Below are 12903 nucleotides of genomic sequence, written 5' to 3'. Positions count from 1 at the left end.
AAACAATAATTATTTTTAAATGTACATAGAAGCTCAAATTGTTATTCTCTTTAAACTTCTTTGAAATTTTCCAAAAATGAAATTAACTGCAGCTTTTCTACAACTATGAACAACACTGCCAGCTAACTAGGTGAGTCAGTGACAACCATATTTCTAAGGCCTAAGTTTCACCTTTGTGACAAAAGAAAAAAAGAACTTGGTATCATTAAACTACCAGCGTCCCTGATAGTTCCTTTTAAAAAAAAATTCAAATAAAGATGAAGTCTAGACCTTGAATTTAGTTCACCAATTCTAACTACATAAGTGAAAAAAAAATAACTGCCATAACTAACAATATAGCAAAACAACACAATACAAATGCTCCTCAAACTATAACAGTAATCTGGGCAAGTCCGCCATGTAGTACAAAGTATTAAGTGCAAATAGCCCAGGGCAGCCACATACCATCAACTCAAGAAGACTAACTTCCAAATCATGGGAAAATAGAAAAGCTGTAAGTTAGAAAACTGAAATATCCTAAGTCAAATAACATCTATATTTACTTCAGCTAAATCTCTCATTCCTGGAAAGGTCCTATGCTACAATCTCCAAAACATCTTTTCTTTTCTTTTTTTTTCTAACATTTATTTATTTATTTTATGTGAGTACACTGTTGCTGTCTTCAGACACACCAGAAGAAGGCATCAGATTCCATTACAGATGGTTGTGAACCACCATGTAGTTGCTGGGAATTGAACTCAGGTCCTGGAAGAGCAGTCAGTGCTCTTAACCACTGAGCCCACCTCTCCAGCCCAAACATCTTTTCTTTAAGCACTTTAGAGCGTTCTTACAGGTAGCCCAGATTCTTAAATTGTGGGTTGGGTAGCTGAATTTCTCTCACACTTTGCACTGCCCTACATGAAATATTACTTAACTTTAAAATTAATTTGGCTCAGATTTTAGACATATAGTTTATGTTATAAACTATAGTTTTATACATGTCTTCTAAAGAAACATAATTGGGGGGGGGGGGACACTGAAGAAAGATAGCTCAGTGGTTATGAACACTTGTTGCTCTTTCCAAGGGTGCATCACCCACATGGCAACTGACAACCATCTGGTACTCCAGTCCCAGGAATCCAATGCCTTCTCACCTCCACACACACCAGGCATACACACGGTATACAAACATACATACAGGCAAAACACTCATACACATAAAAACATTTTGAATTAAATATTAAATCCAAGTCGGGTGGTGGTGGTTCACAACTTTAGTCCTAGCACTGGAGAGGCAGAGGCAAGCAGATTTCTGAGTTCAAGGCCAGCTTGGTCTACAGGACAGCCAGGATTACAAAGAGAAACCTTGTCTTAAAAAAAAAAATAAAATCCAAGCCGGGCATGGTGGTGCACGCCTGTAATCTCAGCACTTGGGAGGCAGAGGCAGGCGGATTTCTGAGTTCGAGGCCAGCCTGGTCTACAGAGTGAGTTCCAGGACAGCCAGGGCTACACAGAGAAACTCTGTCTCAAAAAAATAAATAAATAAATAAATAAATAAATAAATAAATAAATCTAAAAGAAAAAAAATCTAAAAGAAAAACAAAAATTGCTGTTTGAGGCCAATGAACAGCTCTCCAGGTTAAGGCATTTACTGCTAAGTTTGACCAGAGTCCAATCCCAGGACACATGACAGATGGGCAGGACTGACTTCTGTAAGCATTGAGGACCTATCTCATTAATATGCAAAACTGCTTTGTCTTTAACATATGCTATTTATTCCATGTATGCCAAAGAACTGATTTAAAATACATTTCTTTATGACTATCAGCAAATATTTTATTTCTATACCTATTTTATATATACCCAGGATGGAAAAAGTTTACAAACCCTACTCCAGAAATACCTTTGTCAAAGAACTAAGACAGAAGCCGTCAGATTCAGTAGCCTGTTAGCCCCTGTTGGAGGGCCACGTTCATTTGTCCAGGTCCTTTCCACATGAAGCCCCTTTAGAATCTGACCCTTAAGGACCAGACACAATTCCTCCTAGCTCTTCTGTTCCTTTTCTATCCAGGTCCTTGCCTCTTTCTCTGTTTATTTCTTCAATTTAGCCTGCAGTAAATTCTACCACTGTAAACAAATGAGAAGAAAAACACTATTCTCTTTACTGTAGCTGTTCCTTTCCATTACCATGAAGTATGTAAATCAAAGTTAAACTAAACTAGATCCCCTCCCTGGCATCATATAGCATCGAGCTACTACCACTCCCCCAGTTGTCCTTTCTCACTGGCCCTTAGTGCCAGACAAATGGCTTACACTTGCAATGCTCATCAGACGTCTCCTCCAATGCAGTAGCCTTCCAACTACTCCCTTCCAGGGAACTCCCCCAATGTTCTGCATCTCCGAACTACAGCTATGTTTCTACAGCTACATTTCCCCTAATCTTTAAAATACTCTATCCTGGGAGCTCTTTCCTGGCCCCTTCTCCTTCACCATCACTCTCAACATTATCGTCTTTTCAAAAAACTTGCCTTTATTTACTTACCATAGTGGTCCTGATAATTAAACTCAGGTCGTCAGGCTTTGCAACAAGGCCCTTTTTCTGCTAAGCCAGTGGCTCCTGACCTTCCTAATGTTGCAACCCTTTAATACAGTTCCTTGTGTTGTGGTGACCCATAGCCATAAAATTATTGCATTGCTGCTTCCTAACTATAATTTTGCAACTGCTGTAAATCATGATATAAATATCTGACATGCAGGATATCAGATATGCAACTCCCAAAGGGGTGGAAACTCACAGGTTGAGAACCTATGTACCATGGCATCTCCCTGGCCCATAACATTATCATCTGTATCGTTCTCTCATTGCTTTAACTCAAGTTTCACTACTTATCACAGAGCCTGTAAGCCAAATCTGGTAATCACCTGACTTCATAAGCACAGCTTTATCTGAACATAGCAACATCCATTTACTTACCAACTTTCTATTTTTTTTCAATTTTTATTTATTATTTTATTTATTTATTTTTGTGGTTTTTTTGAGACAGGGTTTCTCTGTTTAGCCCTGGCTGGTCTTGAACTCATAATCCACCTGCCTCTGCCTCTACCTCCCAAGTGCTGGGATTAAAGGAGTGTGCCACCACCGCTCAGCACTTACCAATTTTCTACTGTTCCTTTTGTGCTTACAGCAAGCTGAGTAGCCACAGCAGATGAAATATAGCTCTCCGAAAATGTAAATTATTTGGGCTTCAAAGATTATGGCTTTTTACAGAAAAAGCCTGTCAAACTGTTCTACAATGTAAAATACATCAAATAAATAGTCTTAATAACTTTTCCTGCTTTTAAGTCCCAATGCTGATGCTATTTCATGCCAACTATGAGATTTTTTTTTTGTTTGTTTATTTTTGTTTTTCTCGAGACAGGGTTTCCTGGAACTCTATAGACCAGGCTGGCCTTGAACTCAGAAATCCACGTGCCTCTGCCTCCCAAGTACTAGGATTAAAGGCATGCGCCACCATTGCCTGGCCACCTATGGGATTTCTAACTATATTACTCCCAACCTGTTGTTTTGCTCTCTGCAACTTGTCTTCTATTACAACTAAAGAACAGAGCTATATGCACAAATCACTCTACTTACCACCCAGGAAAAGAGGGTTTCCAGTCTAGCCCCTACCTATCCTACTCAACTTTGCTTTCCCTAAGGGCCCACTGTACTGAGACCACATTTCCATTAAAGTATCCTTGCTTTCCATGGTCCCTGTACTAATCTCATTCTTCAAGCAAGAACTCTGAGGCAGAGTAGGAGGATTACTAAATGGATGGGCTAGAAAGCTAGAAAGCTGGTCTAAATGCTGATCTTGTCCCTTCCCAGTTTCATGTTTTTAAGCAATTTACCTAACTCATTTTCCTCATCCATATAACAGAACACTTGTGACAATTAGAAGTATTCTTACACAGAGTGTTTTGCTCACTGTTAAGTGTTCCACAATTACTGGTAATCATTATCTTTGATGTTTTATTCCTCAAACCCAGTTCAGAATTCAAATTAGATTCCAGAACTCATTGTCTTTATACTTCAGTTGAAATGACTTGTTAACATTTGCCTAAAACCTCCTAAACACTCAACTCAGTCCTATGCCCTAGGAAGTCCTTCAATTCCAAGACAGTTAATCACCTAAAAATTATGTTACAAACATCAGAAACAGACTTCAGTTAACTTAAAAAAGTTTAAAAAGGAAGGAATGGAGGCAAGAGAATATACTGGGAAGATACAGAACAATCCACAGAACTAAGATACTCTGAAGACTCAAGTCTATTGAAACACAGTTTCCAGAGTAGAAGGCAGGGAGGAATGGACAGCTTCCCTAACAAGACCTCCAAGGCAGGTCCCACTCAAAATACCTAGGGCCAGCCAGGAAGCTAAGTGGGTAAAAGCACTTGCCACCAAATCTGGCAACCTAAGATCAACCCCAGGAACCTATGATGAAAAGTGAGAACAGACTCCTGCAAATTGTCTTCCCTGTGCCTCACTGCTGCCCAGAGGTGTGCACTAGATCAGGAGAACACGATGCATTTGCACTGCAGAATTTACACACATGATGCATAAACAAATGGACAAAAACACACACTACCCCCATATAAATAAAGCTTTTCAATTTTTAAAAAAAGACATAAATACCAGGAAGAGAACTTGATTGATCTAATTTATGTTAGCCAGAAAAAAGGTCAGGCACTTTAAGTAAAAAAGAAACAAAAGCATTCAGATTGAAAACTCCCACCAAGAAAGCTGGTTATGGTGGTAAACACGTGCAATCCCAGCATGTGGGTGGGGCCTACAAGAGGACCACAAACTCAAGCTCAGCCAAAGCTACCTAAGACCCCCTTCTCAGAAGGCAAAACAAAACAAAAAAACCTACCAAGAGATAGCCAATGACAGGAAAGTAGCTTCCAAAAGCCAAATCAAAGCACTGTTTCCAAAGATACAATAAATGTAATGCCACTGTTTCAACTCTCTGCAAATGCTAGGCCTTGGAGTCTGTCCTTCCAGAGCTGTTTCAAGTACAACGTTCCTATAACCTACTCCATTTCCTTAGATGTGGTCAAGCACTGCCTTTGTCTATACTCTAGCAGCAAATTGTATACAGGTATTAGAGAACTTAGCACACAACACTGAATTACTAAACCTAGGGAAGAATCTCCCCCTAAAACCCTATATATCTGTATGTGGTGTCTTTTTAAAATTCATTCTAATCTTATATATAAGAGTGTTATGCTTGCATGTATATCTGAGCACCTCATGCATTCAGCACCTGCAGAGAACAGAAGAGGGCAGATTCCCCAGAACTGGAGTTAACAAATTTAAGATCGTAAGCCACCACATGGGTGCAGGGAATCACACCTAGCTCCTCTGAGCCAGCGTTCCTTACCACTGGCCATCTCTCCAGTCTCTCATATTTATAAATTTTATGACAAAACTCTGCTGGACACAGGAAAACATTAATTGTTAAGTCTGTTTTCTAATCACTCTGGTCTGTGAATCAAATAAAAAAGGAAGAGAAGGCTACTACAGGAAAACATACTGATGGATGATCACAAAGAATAGCAGATTCAGGCCCACAAAAGGGATGATCAAAAACTCCACAAATATAAGAATAAAACACCAAGTTTAGCCGGGCTATACAGAAACCCTGTCTCGAAAAAGACCAAAAAAAAAAAAAAAAGATAAAACAAAATTGTATCGTAAGAGGGCAGAGAACAGTGTAAGACATTTTAGAACATGAAAAGAAAAACTGGTAGATAAGAAGTCTATAACCAGAAAGCCTGGCAGTTCAGTCACTCCTTTTCTTCCCTTTCTCTACTCCAACATAGTTTTGCAAAGGCCAGTCACTATTACAGCCTGTTACAGTACACTAAAACCTGTTCAGCATCAGTTTCTCTTACCAAATCTCCCTAGGGCAGGGGGAAAAATATTTTCATTTTCTTAAATCATTCTTTCAGAATAATTAATTCTATATCATAATTGATATAAGGGTAAGGGCAAATCCATAGAAAAGACAGTTACACCTGCCTTACTACTACTGTTCCCTTCCTTCATGATAGAAGACCTGGAAGGAATGCTACAGTCAAACTTTGTACTAGTAAAATAAAGTCAATGTAGGAATGTTGCAAGTTACACAAGACAATACCATTGACTCTTAAACCAAGCTTTCTAGAAATATACTTTGTAATTCCTTTACTTGATAGCAAAAGTTCATGTTACTTTTTTCTCCTTCAAGTGTTCCCATATGTCATAACTTACTAAAATAACTAAAATTCATTTCAGCAAATATAGTAACTTTCATATCTGTGACCCTGTGATCAAATAATATCATTATCAGCACATATTCTAAAATACATAGCATCAATTAAAATTTTTGATTAAAAAAAAATGCTGAACTGTGAATGCTCGTAAACACCTGTAATCCTACACTCAGGAAAGGGAAGGGAGGCTAGAAATTCAAGGCCAGACTTAGCTACATAGGGAGTTTGAAGGCCAATGTAATTTATGTAAGTCTTGTCACAAGCAAACTTATTTGACCAACTGCCTGTATGTTTAACTTCCAGTTTACAGAAAAACCTGAGGAAGGTGCAGAATATAAGGACCATATTAAACTACACCATGAGGAAAGACAATCCTGTGCCAGGAACTTCTATTAGTCTCAGCCATATGAAACTGCTGATTCTTGGTTGTTCTAAACCACAAAAATGGTAATTTCCCATGGTGCAATGCAATGAAAAAACACTGACCTGATTTTTTTTTCACAACAAATGAATGGTATTTTAAATGGTGGGAAATACAAGGGTGCGCACACCTGTAATACTAGCACTACCAGGAGGCAGGAGCATCACTGAAAGTTCTAGGCCAGGCTGGGCTGTACAGCAAAGTTTTGTCTCAAAAACAAACAACACAACCAACAACAACAACAACAAAAACAACAACAACAGTAAGGCTGAGGATGTAGCTTAGCTGGTAGAGCACTTGCCCAAAACGCTGGAAGCCCTGAGTTTGGTCCCCAGTACTGGACAGTGGTATGCAGGAGTATCAAGAGTTCAAAGTCGTTCTTGACTATACAACAAGTTCAAAGCTAACCTGGGTAGATACATGAGGACCCTATCTAAAACAAAAACAAAAAAGGCCAAAATAAATAAATGAAATGGTGGGCAGACAACAGTCAAAATGTAGGAACTAACCCAAGTATTCACTGGTAGAATTAAGAGCAGTAGTTCTCAACCTTCCTAATGCTGCACCCCTTGAATACAGTTCGTGTTGTTAGTGACTCCAACCATAAAACTATTTGTTGCTACTTCACAACTATAAATTTTTTTTTTAATTTGGTTTTTTCGAGACAGGGTTTCTCTGTATAGCCCTGGCTGTCCTGGAGCTCACTCTGTAGACCAGGCTGGCCTCCAACTAAGAAATCCACCTGCCTCTGCCTCCCAAGTACGGGGATTAAAGGAGTGAGCCACCACCGCTCGGCTCACAACTATAATTTTGCTACTGTACATCATAATGTAAATATCTGTATTTTCTGATGGTCTTGGGTCTTTTAGCGTGGGTGTCATTGAATACAGGTTGAAAACCACTGGAATAGACAAAATGCAGTATATACATACGATGGAATAATATTAAAAGGAAAACCTGATACATGCTACAATAAGGACGAACCTTGGAAACATTGTGCAAAGTGAATATAAGCCAGTATCCACAGGCTTGTGTGGTGAATCTTAATCTACTAAGCACTTGCCTTAATCTCCTAACACTTTACCTGTCATAAAGCTTAGATTCAATTTTCAAGGTAAAAGGGAGTGACAGTATAATAGTCTCAGTTCAAAACTGTACTGTGCCTTTTCCTTTCTTGGTCATCTAAAGGCAAGAAGGTCACTAGCAGCTCCAGAGTCACCCACCACGGCCTGATCGGAAAATACAGGCTCATCATGTGCCAGCAGTGGCTGGTTCCATCAGCACACAAAGGGCAAACTTTGTTCATTTATACTAAGTGATCTTTCTTGAAGGGATTATTCAAGACTAGTAAGAGATCATGCTAGTCTTTGTGCATGAATATATATGTGTATACACTTTTGCATTTTACATGGCTATTGAGACTGCTCAGTTGTTAAGAGGAAGTTAAGAGCACTCGCTGCTCTTCCAGAACAAGCTGTTATTCCAAGCACCCACATGGCAGGATACAACAGTCTGTATCTCCAGTTTCAGGGGATAGAACACTCTCTTCTGGTCACCTCGGGCACCAGGCATGCACTTGATACACAGACATATACATGCAAGAAAAGTCACATGCATATAATTAATTAAATGTGTGTGTGTGTACACATACAACATACTTTGGGAAAATGACAGTGCCAGTATGGGTGTATTCAAAGACTGTTTTAGTGCTTGCCTTGTTTCAACCTTATAGTGCAGTAGACATTGAAGATTAGAGTCAGTGCCTCAAAAACCTTACAGTATACAGTTGGGAGAACAGATAAAACGCAATTCAATACATTACTACTATTACAGTAACAAAGATTCCCTCAGGAGCAAAGAAAGTACTTTGATCTACAGTATTTAAGAGGTAGGAATTAGCCAGTCAACAGGAGGCAGAAAAGGATATTTCAGTCAGCAAGATAGCCCTGAGAATAGAAACAGCCCTGGGAAAGAGGGGAGGGCAGGACTCCAGATTATGTATAAGCATATAAGACGTTCAGTGTTGTAGAGCTTAACTGGGTGAGGAAAGGGGGGGAGGGTAGTGAGGAGAAAAAAGCATCAGGCTTACGGAAAGATCCCAGTAAACTAAAAGAAGGGCACCAGTGAGAGAAATGTTTATACTGCAGGGTGACAGGCAATAAGGCCTCAAGTACAAGGGGGCAAAGTCAGAATAAATAGGCGAGGCTAAAATCCAGACACCAGAGATTAAAGCTACACTGACTGGCATCTGACTGAAGGTGAAGGTGAGGAAGGAATCCAAGAAGACTCTCAGGTTTCAAATTTAGTCAACAGCTAGGGCAATGAGAACACAAAAGGCGGCCTGGCTTAACCGCTCACTGAGCTGTTAAGGTGTGCACTTATGCTCAGGGCTATCTTGCTGACTGAAATATCCTTTTCAGCCTCGCATCGACTGGCTAATTCCTACCTCACTGAGCACAAGAAGCTGCTGAGGTGTCCGTGTGAGCCTTCAGCAGGTGACTAAAACACCTCATTCCTGCTCTTGCCATCCCCTCCACACCTCAGGGAAGTGATGGTTAAAGTCAAAAGAACTACTGGTGTGAACAAGAGGAGGTGTTCACAGAGGAAGACTGACGGGCCCCATGCCTATGCTCAGTGAAGAGGCAGTGGCACTGGCAAAGGCCAAACAAAGCCAAGAGTGGATGGGCCAGGAAAAGGGACACACACTCCCAACCTCCTCCCTGTCACCAGACTCAAGAAAATTAGTGCCTGACAGAGATTACTGAAAAATGGCACATCCTGCAACTTTAGTAATGGAAACGTATCAAGAAGGCTGGGGCAATAAGCATCTTCGAGACATTGAATGTGGTCAAATGGAGCCAAAAAGGAGAATGGTGATTCCCAAAAATACTTTGTGTTCAATTGCTATTATTTAGAAAGGCTAAATATCAACATGCTAATAAAAATAAACACGAACTAGTATGAATTCTATACTAATCTTTCTTCTACGTTCTCCCATTCAAGTATGAGTTTGTTCACCTTACAAAAGTACATTACATCAAAACAAACTGGGTTTGGCCCAGAAGAAATTATTATCTGATAAGAGTCTGGAAAGCTGGTTCCCTGGTTAAGAGCCACTGTTTTTTGCAAAGGATGAGAGTTCAGATTCCAGCACCCAAGCAAGATAGTTCACAACTACCTATAACTCTTAACACCAGGATATCCAATGCCCTCTTATGGATTCTGAGGGCATCTGCACTAATGTGCACAGACACACATATGCATGTGCGCGTGCGCACACACACACACACACACACAATCTTTTTAAAATTTTTAAATCTTTTTTAAGGCTTGTATTTTAGAAAGATCTTACAATATTTTCTTTCATCCCTAAATACATAGTTTTTTAAAAGTATATTTATTATCTAGTTCCTTTTCTCAAAAAAGTATATATGAAACTTTACCAACCAATTATTAAATGACCAGTGACACTGCAAGGTCTCTACCCTACTAAACATCTTGATAGAGGCTGTACTTTAAAATCATATACATGGCCGGGCGGTGGTGGCACATGCCTTTAATCCCAGCACTTGGGAGGCAGAGGCAGGCGGATTTCTGAGTCTGAGGCCAGTCTGGTCTACAGAGTGAGTTCCAGGACAGCCAGGGCTACACATAGAAACCCTGTCTCGAAAAAAACAAACAAACAAACAAACAAATCATATACTTGTAGATTGTGAAACAGCATAACACTATCCCAAACAAGTGAGAACAAATCCACTTGGAAAAGCACTAGAGCACAGCAAGTGATGGTGCAGACAGCAGGCAGTTGGCAGGCAGAGACCTTATGGGGTCTTCTGAAGGTCTGTTTCATTGGAAAGACTGTGGGAGAAGCATAATCTTATTGATTATAGAGGCATATAAAGGAGTCTGAGTGAAAAGTTTACAAGAGTGAGCCCAACTCAAAGGACCCAGTGAGAGAATTGTATGTAGGAAATCATGGAGAACCATTTATCATACAATAGAATGGCCAGAGAGAGACAAAGAATCGTGAAAATGCTTTGCAAATGAAATGTGTTTTATCCTTGATACTAAACATAAAGGATAAATGTTCCAGGGTTGTTAAACCAAGAATTCAAGTGTTTTTGTTTTGTTTTGTTTTAAAAAACAAACTCTCTGCTAAAAAGAACAAAACCTTTCAAAAGTGAAAAACAGGCAAATAAATTCAATAATAAATTGTATAAAATGTATTATTAATGTTTTAAAGCACCAAAATAGGAATTTTATGATATAGTCATCATTTCTTCATTGCTTTCCTGGCTTACTAACCTTCTTCACTCATGCCTAGCCATGGTACCCCTCAATGGAAGAGAGCAGAATGAGCAAGAGACCTCTCTGGTTTAGAGTCACAGAGTTCTGACATAAGCCCAGGCTCAGCCCCTTACCATGTTGTGACTCAGAGGTATTATAGAGTTGTAGGCCTCAGGTTTCCTCCTGAAAATGGGAATTGTAATAGTGCCTATTTTCATAGGATGACTGTGGCCAAATAAATAAATAATCCATATAAAGTACTTAACATCAGAAACACTCATTAAGGATTAAGGTTCCTTATTTGCTGTTCTATTGCTCGGAGGAGACATCATGACCAAAGCAATTTATAGAAGGAAGCTTTTAATTGGGGACTTGCTTAGTTTCAGGGCTAGACCATGATCATGGCCCAGAGTGCAGAGGCAGAGAGGCAGGCCAGCCACTCTAATAGTAGCTGAGAGCTAACATCAAATTCACAAAGTGCAGGAAGAAAAAGAAAATGTAACTAGGCCTAGTGCAGGCTTTTAAACCTCAAAGCCCACCCCCAGTGACATAAACTTCCTCCAGCAAGGCCTCACCTCCAAATCCTTTAACAATTCCACGAACTGGGGAGCAACCACTCAAAAGTCCACACCTATGGGGCCATCCTCATTCAAACCTCCAGTTTCTTAATTTGTAATTATTAATTACTGACAAACATGCCATATCCAGGCCATCCAAACAGCTCAGTGGGTAAAGGCATTTGCTACCAAGCCTGGCCACCTAAGTTTGACCGCTACCCAAGAAAGGAGACAACCAACTCCTGCAAACTGTCCTCTGACTTCCTTAAGTATATTGTGGCACACATGCACACACGCACAAAATAGATGAATAAACAAAAAGTTAGCTAGAGTAGTAGTGGTGCACACCTTTTATCCCAGCAGATCTCTATGAGAGAGGCTAGCCTGGTCTGCATACGAAGCGACTTCCAGTACAGCCAAGGCCACACAGAAATACCCTGTCCCCCTAAAAAAACCAAACAAAAAGTCATATTCTTGAGGTTTATGCACACCCACGTGCATAAGCAAGACAAGGTTACCTTGGGTTCCAGCTTCCTCAATGTCTGTTTTAGAATCATTCACTAAGCAGAATAGTTCTGTTTTACACACCCTTCTATACCTAAAAAGGAAAACAAACAAACAAACAAACAAACTTTCTTTTGTAAAAAGCTTCAGTATCAATGCCTTACATGAAAATGTTTAGAATTTCGATACAAACTCAGACACATTTCTTCACTTGTCTTTCTAGGTTGGCTATAAAAACCTGATTCCCTTACCCAAGTTTCTATCCCGATCAATGATGATTTAGCTCCTCCACTCCTGCGTGTGCATGCAGGCTCACTTTATTATCTGTGAACTTTACACAAAAAAAGATGAGGAAAGGAAGATTAAGCAAAAGAGATGAGGAGGGTCATCAAGTCCTGATTTCAAGTTATAAGTGTTATGTCCAGTCTTAATTCTTGGAAAATTCCTTCTTACAGACAACGCTTCTTGCAACACTATTCCACCAGGCCAGCTCTCTATACTGCTGTCTTTACCCTTTTCCATGGCTGACTCAAGACACCATCTCAGCCTTTGCTCTGAACACATTTCTTAGATCTCCCTACTAAGCTTTGCCACAGCATATATATTCTCAGACCAACAGAGGCCTCTACAAGTCTCAGGTTCACCCCCTCATGTAATCATGCCTCTTTTGCATCTGTGATTGTATTCACTAATTTCTTACTTACCTATCTCAAGTTTGATACATACTTCCTACAAAATCCACTGCTTCATTCTGTACTCAAGCCCTGGTGTGAAGTCACTCTTAACGGCATGTCTCTAGGATGGTCTCTCTCTGCGACCCTCACTCCATTTACTCACTGCCTTATCTTCCTTGTACAG

At 39.9% G+C, this 12903-nt stretch overlaps 1 protein-coding gene across 3 annotated transcripts in view; it reads right to left on the bottom strand.

Moving 5' to 3' along the window:
• Nucleotides 1-12903, bottom strand: part of Kpna3 (karyopherin subunit alpha 3) — a 69100-nt gene that overhangs the window by 53805 nt on the left and 2392 nt on the right. The window contains exons 1-2 of one of the 3 annotated variants that reach the window (XM_052191256.1): nt 12060-12135; nt 11890-11986 (exon numbers count right to left, since the gene is read on the bottom strand). The exons of the other annotated variants lie outside the window; for them this stretch is intronic. The gene's annotated coding sequence lies outside the window, so the exon portion shown is untranslated. Of the gene's footprint in view, nt 1-11889; nt 11987-12059; nt 12136-12903 lie in introns of those variants that run through there. 3 annotated transcript variants of the gene reach the window in all.

Source organism: Apodemus sylvaticus, chromosome 8 (genome assembly GCF_947179515.1).
Source record: "Apodemus sylvaticus chromosome 8, mApoSyl1.1, whole genome shotgun sequence".
In the NCBI taxonomy this organism is placed as follows: Eukaryota; Metazoa; Chordata; class Mammalia; order Rodentia; family Muridae; genus Apodemus; species Apodemus sylvaticus.
The sequence above is the reverse complement of the archived record's forward strand: the minus strand, read 5'-3'. Positions and strand labels throughout refer to the sequence as shown.